Below are 13,089 nucleotides of genomic sequence, written 5' to 3'. Positions count from 1 at the left end.
GTGATGATTTCATCACACTGACAACTCATGTTCATCTTGGCATCCACTATGACTCCAAGATCCCTTTCTGCTTCTGTGCTTCTGAGAGGGTCACTTCCCTTCCAGTAGATATGCTGGGTATTTTTGTGCCTTAGGTGAAGCATTCTGCCCTTGTCCTCGTTGTACCGCATCCTGTTGTGTACTGCCCACTTTTCCAACATGTCCAGGTCTGCCTGCAATCGTTCCCTACCCTCTGGAGTATGCACTTCACCCCACAATTTAGTATCATCCGCAAACTTGGACAGAGTACAGTTCACACCCATATCCAAGTCACTGATGAAGATATTGAAGAGTACAGGTCCAAGGACTGAGCCCTGTGGGACCCCACTACCCACATCCTTCCAGGTGGATACCAATCCATCTACTACCACTCTCTGAGTGTGACTGCTTAGCCAATTTGCCACCCACTGGACCGTGTAAACATCTATGTCACAGCCTCTTAATTTATTTATGAGAATAGCATGAGATACCATATCGAAGGCCTTGCTAAGTTCCAAGGAAACGACATCCACCTCTTACTCCAGCATCTAAACATTTCGTGACCCTGTCATAAAACAAAACCAGATTGGTCAGGCATGATCTACCTGCTACGAGTCCATGCTGGTTTCCCTGCTGCATTATTTTTCCCTCTGGACTCCCATAAATACGATCCTTCATAATCTTTTCAAAGACCTTTCCAAGAATGGAGGTGAGACTGACTGGCCTATAATTATTCTCATCCTCCTTCCGCCCCTTCTTGAAAATAGGGACCACATTGCCCCTTTTCCAGTCCTCCGGGACCTGACCCGAGCACCTCAAACACTCAAACAGCCATGCCAGTGGTTCTGCTGACACCGGCCAATTCCTTCAGTACCCTCGGATGTAGCTCATCTGGGCCTGCTGACTTGAATACATCCAGTCCATCTGAGTGACTCTGCACCAAGTCAGCATTGACAGTTGGTAGGCTGGTGACCCTCTGCCCATCTAAGAACCCACTAGGAGACTTATCTTGAGCCCTCTTCATTGAATAGCTCATTGAATAGTTCAGCCTTGTCCCCCCTCTCTATCTCTAATTGCTCCTCCTTGTTCACTAGGGGTCCTATGCTGCCCTGCACCTTCCTTTTACTACCTACATACCTAAAAAAAAACTTTGTTGTCTTTAATTTGTGTTGCTAGCCTCAGCTCTGTAGTTGCTTTGGTCTTTCTAACTGCCTCCCTGCAAGTGTGGGCCAAGTAGATATACTCCTCCTTGGTAGCTTCTACCACCTATATGCCTTCTTTTTTGCCCTTACACTCCCCTGGATTTCCCTGTTTAGCCAAGGAAGATTTTGGCTCCTTTCCCTTTTTTCCCTTGTACTGGCATAGTCTCTCTTTCTGCCCGAAGGATCACTTCCTTTAGGAATGACCACCCTTCCTGGACTCCAGTCTTGCCAGTACTCTTTCCTGCAGTGAGTTGTTGACTAGATTCTTAAGCACGCTGAAGTTAGCCTCCATGAAGTCAAGCAGTTCCACCCTACTAGTTATCTTTCTCACCCTATGCTGTATGGTGAATTCAGTTGATTGGTGGTAACTGTCCCCAAGGTGACCACGAATCTGCTGCTCCCCTACCAGGTCCTCCTCTGTAGCCAACCCCAGTTCCAGTAAGGCATTCCCCATAGTGCGACCATATACCTCCTGCATTAGGTGAAGGTCCTGCATGCAGGTTAAAAACCTGTGTAGCTGGTTGAATTTGGCTGACTGCTCCTCCCAGGTGGGCAGCATATAACAGAATTGGTCCTTTTTACCATATGCTTTTCAGGCTATGTTATTGGTTACCTAACTTTTCAAATAAAATTGTTTTGGCTCTCTGACTTGATCACCCACAAAGAACTTCCAGGGCAGAAAACACTTGTGTCTTGAATATTTGTGTGAATATAATATTCAAAGCTATAGTAGCAACAGATAATTCATGAACAGTCCATAGGCTGAAATATGTTCTCTGAATCCATTAATCAAAAAATGTAGAATGCCAAATAAATTTATAAGAGTTTGAGTCTGAATAATTCACACATAGTAAAAGAGACGAGATTTGTTGAATAAATTGTTTACTGCTAGTAAACAGTCCAATAAGTGAGCTCCTGACTATAACTATACATATTTATACAAATATTCACAACACTACCTTCTGCAGTCATTGAGAATAAACATTTGTTTCTGTGACTAGTTGCAGAAAGAAAGTAAAAGGAATGTTGAATATGGTCAAAGTACATTTTGGTTTTATTTGAATGAATAATTATTAGCTATAATAGTTGTTGTTTATGTGAGTAACAATAAAATTAAAGGGTCAGAATTGGGGCCCCATCGTGCTTTGGCACTAAAATATTCCGCAAAATGTGGTTGCTGCCTTAAGGGACCTCTCAAGACAATCTAATGTAAAACTGAACAACAAATGAATAGAAAGAATAATAGCAAGGGAGTGGGAAGATGGGCAAGTGAAATGGGATACTCTTAGTAATATAAGCAGGTAGTGCATTTCTGGAGTGCCTTCAATCCTTTTAATTACTGGTTTAATGGGGAAGTATTTGGAATATAAACAATCTGACTCTCCCTTTTTATTCTTGCATACTCAGTTGCAGATATTTGTCTAACTTTACTCAGAAGGCTCAGTTGCTTTCAAGTTGCTTTGCTTCCCTTGGAAGGAAGTTCTCAACAAGTATCGTTCTTTTTATGGTGCAAGTCTTGAAACCCACTTTTTAATAAGCACATTAGCATTTTGGCTTAGAGTGACTGTTTTCAAATATCCGTTTTGTCCACGCTGCATGATATTTGGGTAGAAAACACAATCTTTGAGGAGAAGCTACAGTGTGAATACTCAGTGCCCCCCAGTGCTTTTATGTATTTATTTTAATAACTTAGGTTCTAAATTTTGCTTCTGAAAAAAGTGCATATGACAGAAGATGTTTCCTATGTCCCTAAACAAAAAAAAAAGCATCTTAAAAATCGCATCATGCTGCAGTAGTGAAACCCGGAATACAGAGCGAGTTGCACATAGATTTAACTTACTTTTTAGTTAGGAAAAGGAACTGAGCCTGGAATCTTTATCATGAGAGCAGGTATGATTTTAGTGCTAGATACATTTAATATATTTATGTAACACTTTATTTTACAAAGCTTTTATACTATAAATTTACTTACAGCTTTTTATTGCATATTGTGTAGTTGTCGGATTGTGTAGTTCTGATCAGAGTTTTTTGTTTTACAAAGGCTTTTCATATTGGCTAATGCAGGAAGGATACTGTAGTTGTAAAATTTTTTGAACCTTAATTGTCAGTGAGTAGCATCCCTATAATTCCAGATTTATTATTCAAGACTTACTTTTCATTTTCTGTTGCACAGTTTTAGATTGTTAGCAAGAGATGGACTGAATAATTTAAGTGCGATTCAACAGGCATAAAATGTAATATTTGTGCCAATATATAAGCTGTCATGCAGACTGGTTTCAAGAAGGCATATAGACAAGTAAGCAAAATTGAGGATGAACTATGGCAGAATGATTTTACTCACCTGTTGATGAACAGACAGCTTGGCCAACAGCACACTATGATCCTTCTCATGTGATCCAAAACATTTTTGAAGTACAAAAGAACCTAGTCAGGAAATAACTGACTCAGTATGGGGATACTGATATTTATGTAAATAGTTGTTTTAGAAGGGTTATAGCACTTCATAGAGAGACATATTTTTGTTGTTGTCTTTTAAAGAACAAATGCTTTTAACTTACTTTACCTATAGGGAAAATGGTACTTAAATTGGAACAAAAATATACTGGGTCATCATTTCTGCTACATACAGCCAAGTTGTGCATAGAGGACTTGTCAGAGAACTGGTTCTTGCCCCTGCTCCAGAGCAGTCTAGAGGATTGTTTCAAGCTGTACATATGCCATCTATGGATTGTTGCAGTGCTAAGTATTTTTGGTTCCTACTTCTGCTTCTGACAACATTACTTGTATTTGGCGTTGTAGGAAGGGATGTCCAGGAATCAATTTCATTATATCCATGCCTTCTGGGAAGCTTCAACATCATAAATCACTGAGTTTGTATCTCCTTAAGTAACATGTTAATAATCTGGCCCATAAGTAAAACACAAAAATGGTTCTTTAAAGTTGCATTAAAAAGTCTGTGCACAAATACACAATGACATTTCATGCTCAAAAAATTGTTGAAAGAAAGAGCACTACTGGATGGTGAAGATAATTTTTGTAAATATAAGCAAAAGGTGGAGCAGTATGGTACCTGAAGTCCGTGGTGGATATTATATTTATCATGTGACTAACTCGTTAATCATGTGTTTAATGTTCAATGTGGCAACAGTGCAAGAGATTCATGGTCCAGTCAAATGCCAAACCAGCTACAGAGATGTTCCTCATTTAATATGGAATATCTTTGTGACCGGTTAGCATCACACTGGTAGGCCCCCCGGTGTTGGGTTCTTGGTACCTTGGGGCCTTTACAACTTGCATATACAGCCCCACAAGGGAGGGCTGCTGGGTGTGTGTGTCTGCAAATGCCAGGCTGGGGATTTGATTGGCTTTTCCTGGTTGCTAGCTATGGCTACCAGGTGCACGGCTTTGAACTTGCTCATCAGGAGAGCCAGTTGACTCTTTCCACCCGGCACTGGCAGATCCATGGCTTTACTTTGCTTGTGTGTATAGAGTTTGGGACTGTCATCCTCAGCTCCATGTATTCTAAATTGAAAGGGTGCTGTGAGAAGCACAGCATCAAGGACTGGTCCCCCGTGCTAGGTTCCGTGCATGAGCATGATTGGGATCTAATCCCTGATCCCAAAAATAGTGCATCCTGCCAAGTATCTATGGTGGGGAAGGACATGCAAACATTAAGATCTGGTTCAGAAAGTCATGAGCTTTCATTGGTGACAGCCTACCTCATCAGATGGTATGAAAACTAACTACCCTTCTGATATACATATAGTGATTGTAGCAGGGCACTAAGATGTGCCTACTTAAGGCTGAAGAAGCCTGGCCAGGGAGCCTGGCAAGCTAAGCAGAGCTCCCCAACTGCAGGTTGCTGGGGTAACAGCCTAAGGGAGTAATTGCGCACACCTGCTGATATCGCCGGACCAGCAGGAGGCAGAGTGCTGGGATATATAAGCCCAGGCTGTAGCTAGCAGAAACACACCCTTTCCCTGGCAACTGATGGGGAAGGAGCTCCTGCCTGCTGAAGCTACTTGAGACCTGGTGCTGCCTGCCTAGCTGTCTCCTTAGCTCTCCCCGCTACTGCCTGCTTTGCTATCTAGGTGCTACTTGCTCCTATCTAGGTACCTGGGAGACTCCCTGTAGGCATGTTACTCTGGGTGGAAGTTTGTTCCCGTAAAGGGGCATAGCACTGTTGCTATTGTTAGTATTTAAGTTATAGCTTAGGGGCTTGTGTTTGTGTTCATGTTTACCCGAGATGATTGGGATGAGGCTAAAAGGGGAGGCTTGGAGGCCTCATTAGTGCCTGGAGAGAGAGTATATATGATTTGGTAGAGCCCAGTGTCAGGCACAATGAGCATAGTGCTACACAGGTGCAGCCAGGAGGTTGCAGTTACAGGGGCACAGTGAGCCCAGAGTTTAAGGAGGGCGCTGCCAGAAGGACTCAGCAAGCCCACAGTGCCAGAGGGGTGCAGGTACAGGGTTGGGTGAGCCTATAGCGGTAGAGAGGTGCAGCCAGAGGGGCACAGCACCCATAATGCCAGAGGGGCACAGCTAAGGGGGCTCAGAGTCAGGCACCCAAGAGAGAGGCACAGAGCCAGGCATCTGAGAGAAAGGTGCAGAAAACCAGTTACTCAAGAACTCGGTGCCTCAGGGTTGAAGAGAGATAGGAGCCAGAGGACTCAATGGCAGGGGCATGTAGAGTTGACGATGGGAGGCATAGGAGAAATGTAGGGAAGGTCAGAGCGTGTATGCACTGCCCGGTATAGCTGGGCGCACAAAAGGCAGCCTCTTGCCTAATGGACAACTTAATTATTTACTGACAAGGTGTGGCAGGTGAGATAGGTGGGTGGACTGCCCAAAACAGGTGGGTAGGTTGACGCAGAGGTTGGCCTCAGGGCAGCCTCTGTCACAGCGATCTATTTGGTTCAAAAGGTTTTAAAATACATATTTTAATTCTGTGATGCCCTAACTTCCAGCCCCTCAGGACAGATAAGTGGCACTGAGTTGACCTGTGGGCTGGATCCTGTGTGTGACTAGTGCATGGGTGAGTGCCAAGTACCTAGATATGACTGTGTCCTGGTCTGATCTGGCCCTGCTCTAGCCCAATCATATTGTGTAGCATCCTGACCCATCGTTTTTTCTTCATTGTTGTTTTTGCCAGTGTTAACTGTATATGGGTAATCCAGGTATACTTACCTATGCTGAGATCATTCTTTCATTTTGCTATGAAGAGAAATTGAGACATTGTGCAGTAAATAACATTAGCTGTGCCTGATGTGGAAGAGTCTCAGTAACACAGTCAGACATGAAGGAAGAATGGCCCAGAGGTACAGATGCTAGCCAGGAATATGGAAGACCAGACTTCAATTCTGTGCCCTGTCACAGATGTCCTGTGTAACCCTGAGCAAGTAAGAAGTCAGCTTGTCACAGGTTCCACCAGACTGCTTGACATCCAATGTTATATTAGTATGATGAATATGAAGTGAATGAATGAACACAGTCAGAATTGGAAAGAAGTTCTTGTCACTGCCATATGCCTTCTTTCTGCCACCAAGGTGCAACTGTTTTCCAGTGCAGTTTATGCGGTGCTGGGTTGCAGGGCCAACATATATAGCATAAGATGCATTAAAACATTTTGTAAGTGTGTGCATTTCAGATTTTTAATCCAGTGCTTAATAGATATATTCATTTGGTGGAAACAAACATAGACCGTCAAAGTTTTTCTGTATTGTGGCATTAGAGAGTTATCCTGGCTGCAAACTTTCAAATCCTGTGATTAAAACTCTGATATTATTAAACAAGGCTCTGCAGCAGAAGAACAGCTCAGACCAAATCAGCATATCTAACATTCTGCTGCTCCAAGCTTGGGGACATTCAGTATTGGCTAACCAAGTTTTCTTAAAATTAGCTTAGAGACTACTGATCTCATAGTCTACACATAGATCTAAGCAGTAAAAATACCTCAGTTATAATCCCAGCTCTTATGCTGAGTCCCATTTGGGCCCTATGTGCTCTCTTCCTGTACAGCCTTACATTTTCTAATGAGTTCTTTAAACAGAACAAGTGGCGGGTGGAGGGGGTTATCTTTAAAAGGTGATTCACATTTAACTGATTGATTTGATTTTTATGCAGTGCTTTGCAAAAAAGGCACAGGTCATTCCAGATACTTGCTTTGTTTCTGGCCTCCCAAGTATCAGTCACCTTTAGGATGCAAGTTTTCAGCCTTGTATTTATGTTTTAGGAACATATTTGGTGCAAGTGTCCTGAAATTGTCCTTTTTGAAATAAACTGAGGCCCCTGCCACATGTTACACTTAAGACCAGTTTTTAACCAGATTAACCAGTGAATCATGCTTAAATTGTGATCTGGCCATATGTTCAATCTATTAAGGGTATGTTGAAATAAGCAATAAGACCCCAGATTTATTCCACAAAAAATATGTAATAACTTTGTGGCTCGTTCCTCTCACACCATTACTTTAACGTGTGGCCAGGTGCTCCCTGTCAGCTGATGTGGCTCAGTCTGGAAAGCATCCCATAGGCTTTTGTGGCTGGGAGTCCCACAGCTTGGAGCTCACAGCTCCAGGAGTTCCCCAAGTGATTCTGCAGCTTCGAGCTCTGTCAGCTGTGGGAGTGTATGGGGCAGTCCTAGAGCTGCAAGCCCCAAGCAGCAGGATTCCTAGTCATGGAAGCCTGTGGGGTATTCCCATGTCTGTGGGGCCCTGTTGGCTGTGGGAGCTTCCTCCTTGCAAATTTGGCTGCAAATGACTATATATAGACACTGGGCATTTGCACTACACTATATATAAACTACATGGGCTATTAAGGCAAAGCAATAAACTCTGTGCTGGAGTTTATTGCTCCCAGATGCCCCGTTTACACGTGTGCCCAGGATTGCAGCACATTGAGCCAGGGCAGAGCAGCCACAGCTAGCAGGAGGCCTGGAGGCCTGTCAGCTTGGGGCTTCTCCAGCCCAGCTCCATGTACCGTGGAGGTGCTAGCTGGGGCATGAGGTTGGGGCTAGCTGGCAGGCAGCCCCGCATGCTGAAGCACCCCTGTGCCCCAGGCAGCCCTGCCAGCATCTACACATGCAGTGTTGCACAGTACAAAAACTGCAGTAGAATCGTACTTGTACTTACAAGTACTACCTTGCTGCAGAGTAAATTAGTTTTTTGTGGTCTAATGAGGCTTCACGTATAGACACGAGACATTTACTGTGGAGCTAATCACTTTACTGTGCAGTAAAGTGGCTTGTTCTAACCATGGTACACTTTGTTCATCTTAGCCAACTGTACCACCGTCAGATTACTGGTCCAGAATGATCCCCTTGTATTTCTTGGTTTGTTCTTCTTAATAGCAAATAAATACCAGAATCAGTCTGAAAAATTGGGAATAATTTTTATCCCTGTTTTCTAGAGACTTCAGCCACAGTGAGATGTATGCAAACTCTGAAACTTCTCTTCCATCTCCATCCCTGTGATACTTTTATATAGTTGAAGGTTAGATGAGAAATTCTGTCATGGCATTTTTTAAAATTGTTTAAACATCATATTGTTATCTGATAAAATTACTAAGTCAAACACCATGAATGATTATTAAAAATAATTGTTTGTTTACATAAATATGACAACAAAATAGGTTACTCACACAGACTTACTGACCCAATTAGCAGGTTTCAAAGTGCAGAAAACTTAGATACTGTATTGTACATAAAAAAGAGGGAACCTTCACTGTTTTGGATTCCTAAATACAGTATCTTTTTGTGCCTTCCACTTTTTTCCCCTTTCTGATTTGACTCTCCTTTACACAACAGTTGATAACTGTCTCCTAATTGACGGAAATTTTTAACCAGATATTTGTCTCTGGAATAAGAACTCCCATTGAAAGGATCACCTGTGAGTGATCATTTCAGATGGATAATACTGGTTTACCCAAATTTGTCTGTCAAAAAGTTTAATCTGATGCCACTGAATGTCTTTCTGTTCTTTTTTTCCGTACTCGTAATTGTTCCCTCCTCCTTACTTTGAGACTAGATTTACAGATTTTCATTAGAAGTTTTCCAGCCCATCTGGTAACCTTGGTTGCAAAATTCTCTTTGAAAGAATAATCTTAAGGGGTTATTGCTAGATAGCTTCAAAGGCCCAGTTAGTCTTTCTGAATTCTTTGGAAATACTCAAATTGAGCTAGCCCAGCAGAGATGCAACTATAGCTCCCCATAAAATTATTTTGGCCAACCATTGAGATGATGTGCAGGAAATATGATCATCTTGTTCAAAAATGGACAACTTTAATAGCACTTCTCTCTTTTCAGTACCTTATTGCCTAATAAATCAGTAATTCTCAACCAGGGTTTTCAAGGGTGCTGTGGAAGTACAGGTTAGCACTCTTAAATGTACAATCATAATTCACAAGATAAACCTGGAGATTTTGAACAGGAATCCATAGTATTAAAAACATTATGACCTGGTATGTGGTCTTTTTATATATCTGCAACAGAAGAATTGTTCTATTTCTTTTTTTGTCAAAAACAAGTGAAAACTAAGAGCTGGTATTTTCTAATGGGTATCTTGAGTCTAACGTGGTTGAAAACCGCTGATGTAGGTATATTTGAATAGGTCAGTCCATTCTACTAGTAAGAAGGCTTGAGCAGCTTTGCCTGTTTCTGTCTTACTGGAGCTGGACCACATTCAGCTGTTGTCATGTATAGCCCATCTTTGTGTTTCTCTTCCAGTAGGGGCAGTACTCTATGTCTTCTGTGACCTTTTAAGGTTCCTAGCTTCATTTATCTCAAAAGCAGAATGTCTTGAAGGTCATTTTTACAGTTCAAATGCAGTGAATGCCAATATCAAAGGAAAAGCAAACTTTTGTAGGATTTTGAAGAAAGCTTTGGATTCTCTTCTATTTCCCAAAATGATGTAAAAAAAAAAAGGGTGAGGAAGAGAGCAGACCAGAGATGTCCTAACAAAATGGATTTTCATAAAAATTCTGATTTAGCAAAACTGAAATGTTTAGCATACTTGGATGATGCCAATTTGTGATTGGTGGAAAGATGGGAAGCCATGATTTTCAGGGTCTGTGGTTCTGCTGCAGTTGGGTAGGCCAACTGCTCTTCGTCCATGCTCAGAAATCTTCAAGGTTTAGACTCCTTGTATCACAGCAGGGAGTCTAGAAGCCCTGAGAGCCCAGCTCATAATGGAGCCTTTGGGCTTCTAGGTTCTTCATTTTGTGTTCTAAGCTGCTGCCTCCATGGCAGAAGACTTCCTGAGCTACCACTGATTGTCTTACCCGAGGAGTCCCTTGAAGTTAGGGCAGCTAGCTGCTTTGTTTGTTTTGAAAAAAAAACTAACTTTTTTTTTAAATAACTCCTCCAGAATTCCCTCCTAAGGAATTTCTAATTTTCATTTTGGATTCAGACCTTTTTTGAAGTCCTAGAATTTCTCGGGAAAGGAAATTCCAATTTTTTGACAAGTTCTAGTACTTTCCATTTTGAAATAAATGGATATTTTCATCCAAGTACAGTTACTCATCTGTATAGATTTCTGCAGGATTAGATCCATCACAGATCATTCTTCCATTGCAAGACTAGTGAATGGAACATGTCATTTTGCCTCCTTGGGTGCATCCCAACATGCAGGGATGTGCGGTTGTGGCAGCAAAAATAGCAGTGGCACAAATTTGTGCCACTGCTTTTTGCTGCTGTGCACAATGCTGCATGCGGGCTTTTTGTGGGGCATACTGTTTCAGGTGGGGTAGAGGAGGCCTTTCCTGAGGGCCTCCCCAGGCAGCAGCAGTGCTGATTTGGCACTTGGAGCCTGGCTTAGCAGCCAGAGTATGGTTCTGGCTAGCTAGGCTTTGGTTTCTGGCAGCAGCACACTGCTGCCATGTGCACCAAAATGCTTTTTTAGAAATACGTTTTTTGGCACCCAGGATCTTCTGGTGTCAAAAAACCTGGTGAATGTGTGCATGTGCATCATGTGTGGTTTGCGGTGCCTCAGACAGGTTTGAGGTGCTGCAAACTGCACATGTGTGCTCATGGGGATGCACCCTCTGTGTATAGCACCTCTGTGTATAGCCTTAGATATATGTAAGTATATGCTTCCATTCAGCTGATATAAATCAGCACTGGTCCATTGACTATAGTAGAATTGCACTGATTTACAATGGGTGAAGGTCTAGTCCAGTCTTTTAAAATGGGTTTGAACATTTCAGCTGGAAGTAATGCAAAGTATTATCATTTAGAGACTTCTGAGGCATTGTGGCAATTGTGATATGTTCATCTTGTGCAAAATAATGACAGTAGTACTTACCCAGCCACCTTTAAATAATGCTAACAAAGCACTCTAAAGATGAAAAGAGCTAGATAGTATAAGTAGTTCAGCAAAATGTTCTAACTCTACCTCATACCAACTTAAGCTTAGTCTAGAATTGAGGTTTAGGTTCTTCGAATATGAGTGAAGGATATTTTAATCAGTTGTAATATTTATGCAACATGCGTCATTTTCCCTCTCCAAAGTGTTCAGTTTTTTTCCTGACTGTGTCCGCACACATTTTACTTCAGATTTCCTTAGAAGGATCAGAGATGTTTTAGTGATCCCTGTATGGATTTCTTGTTTAAAGTTACATAGTTTATCATATTTGAGTTGTCAAGTTCACTTGCATCTGTGCATTGGGCTACACACAGTGCATTTTGGGGACACAGCTGCAGACCGATTTGGCAGTCTTTGCAATCTCTCTGGATAGATGTGTTAAATGTTAGTAAGAGCAGAGTAAAACGTTAACAGTATGGTATAAAGGTTTTGCGTGTACATACAAATTGTATTGCTTTAACTGACCCCTTCAATTGGATAGTTATACCTTCCTGAAGATGTTTCCTTTTGGTATAGCTGTTCACCCAGGGGGAAGGGAATACTATATTTTCTCACATACAGCATGCCCTGGAATAAGATACATACCTTGTTTTTGAAATGCAGAATGAAGAAAAGAAGATTTTTGCTTGTAGTAAGCAATTTAGTTGCAGCAGCTACGGAGCTGAGCCTGCTCATTGTCCTGCATCCTGTGCAGACTTCTCATTTTGCCCAGTAAGAAGGAGAAACTACTCTTACTGTATTTCACGTATAATGGTGCCTCCATTTTCCAGCACCTGGATTTCTTTCTTTCCACGTGTCTGCCTGTCTGTGTGTCTTTCTCGCTCTCTCTCATTCTCCATTGCTCACTCTCTTTATTGCTCGCTCTCGTTCGCTCACTTTCTCTTGCTCACTCTCTCTCTCTTTCAATAAGCTGCATTGTGTAAGAGAGAATATGGTCTGTGGTTAAAAGTTTTCCAGGATGTCTTAATTTAAACCCTCTACTGGTGACCGACATTAAAAATAGATTGGTGTTGTACTTCTACTTATTTCTTTTTTTTGTATTAAGAAAATGTGTCTGGTAACTTTAGTTGCCCCTCCTCCCTCCAGCCACAGTTCTTTTTTATTATTAGACATTTCAGAAATAGGTGGGTCTGGTCCTCTCTTGTTTTCCTGGAGGACACGTGAGGTTGAGAAAAATTGGGAGCTTTCTTAGTAGCTAATTGAAAGGATTTGCAAGAGAGATTTTCTTACTCAAATAAATGTCAACAATACTAAATCATCAAACATTTAATCAGGTTTAAATTTCACAGGATTCGTAGTCTGAATTTTCAAGCCGTTTATAAGAATCTACTTTTTTGGGGGAGGGGGGTGGAGGAGGGGATGAAAACATTCAGACTTTCTTTATTCATCATTAAAATAAAAGGTGTGTTATGGGAGAAAGACTCAAGACCTGTTTTTATCCTTCAGAATTTTTTTTTGCACCACACTTGTTCTTTCATAGTTTCATGGTTTCTAGGGTCGGAAGGGACCTGA

At 41.8% G+C, this 13,089-nt stretch overlaps 1 protein-coding gene across 1 annotated transcript in view; it reads left to right on the top strand.

Moving 5' to 3' along the window:
- Positions 1–13,089, top strand: part of ZNF407 (zinc finger protein 407) — a 545,661-nt gene that overhangs the window by 137,418 nt on the left and 395,154 nt on the right.

Source organism: Gavialis gangeticus, unplaced genomic scaffold (genome assembly GCF_001723915.1).
Source record: "Gavialis gangeticus isolate Ggan-Ray unplaced genomic scaffold, GavGan_comp1, whole genome shotgun sequence".
Lineage (NCBI taxonomy): Eukaryota > Metazoa > Chordata > Crocodylia > Gavialidae > Gavialis > Gavialis gangeticus.
The sequence above is the reverse complement of the archived record's forward strand: the minus strand, read 5'-3'. Positions and strand labels throughout refer to the sequence as shown.